This window comes from Schistocerca cancellata, chromosome 4, assembly GCF_023864275.1.
Source record: "Schistocerca cancellata isolate TAMUIC-IGC-003103 chromosome 4, iqSchCanc2.1, whole genome shotgun sequence".
Taxonomy (NCBI): domain Eukaryota; kingdom Metazoa; phylum Arthropoda; class Insecta; order Orthoptera; family Acrididae; genus Schistocerca; species Schistocerca cancellata.
Genome location: NC_064629.1, coordinates 825,752,917 through 825,753,201, shown reverse-complemented (window position 1 = coordinate 825,753,201; position 285 = coordinate 825,752,917). Strand labels below are relative to the sequence as shown.

Genomic DNA, 285 nt, shown 5'->3' with positions numbered 1-285 from the left:
GTGAAAGTACACACACAATTACACACACCCATGATGAGACTCAAATGTTCATTGCATGCTGTAGGTGTTGTGCTATTCTAATACAGATGGAGGAGCCTCTGAAATGCTGTTCGAGTTTAAGGTGAATACCAAGTAGGCTGAGGAGTGAATGGGAATTTGGATTGAGGAAGGAGACACGCTATGGTTGTCCATGCAGTTGTGCAAAGCCACTGTGCCAGGGTGGCGTAGTGGTTAGCACATCTGCCTAGTAAGCAGGAGACCTGGGTTCGAATCCCAGCCTTGGTA

The 285-nt window shown here is 47.4% G+C and overlaps 1 non-coding gene across 1 annotated transcript; it reads left to right on the top strand.

Annotated features, from left to right (window-relative positions):
- Positions 1 to 213: 213 nt before the first annotated feature.
- Positions 214 to 285, top strand: Trnat-agu (transfer RNA threonine (anticodon AGU)). The gene has a single exon. It is a non-coding gene; the product is annotated as a tRNA-Thr (tRNA).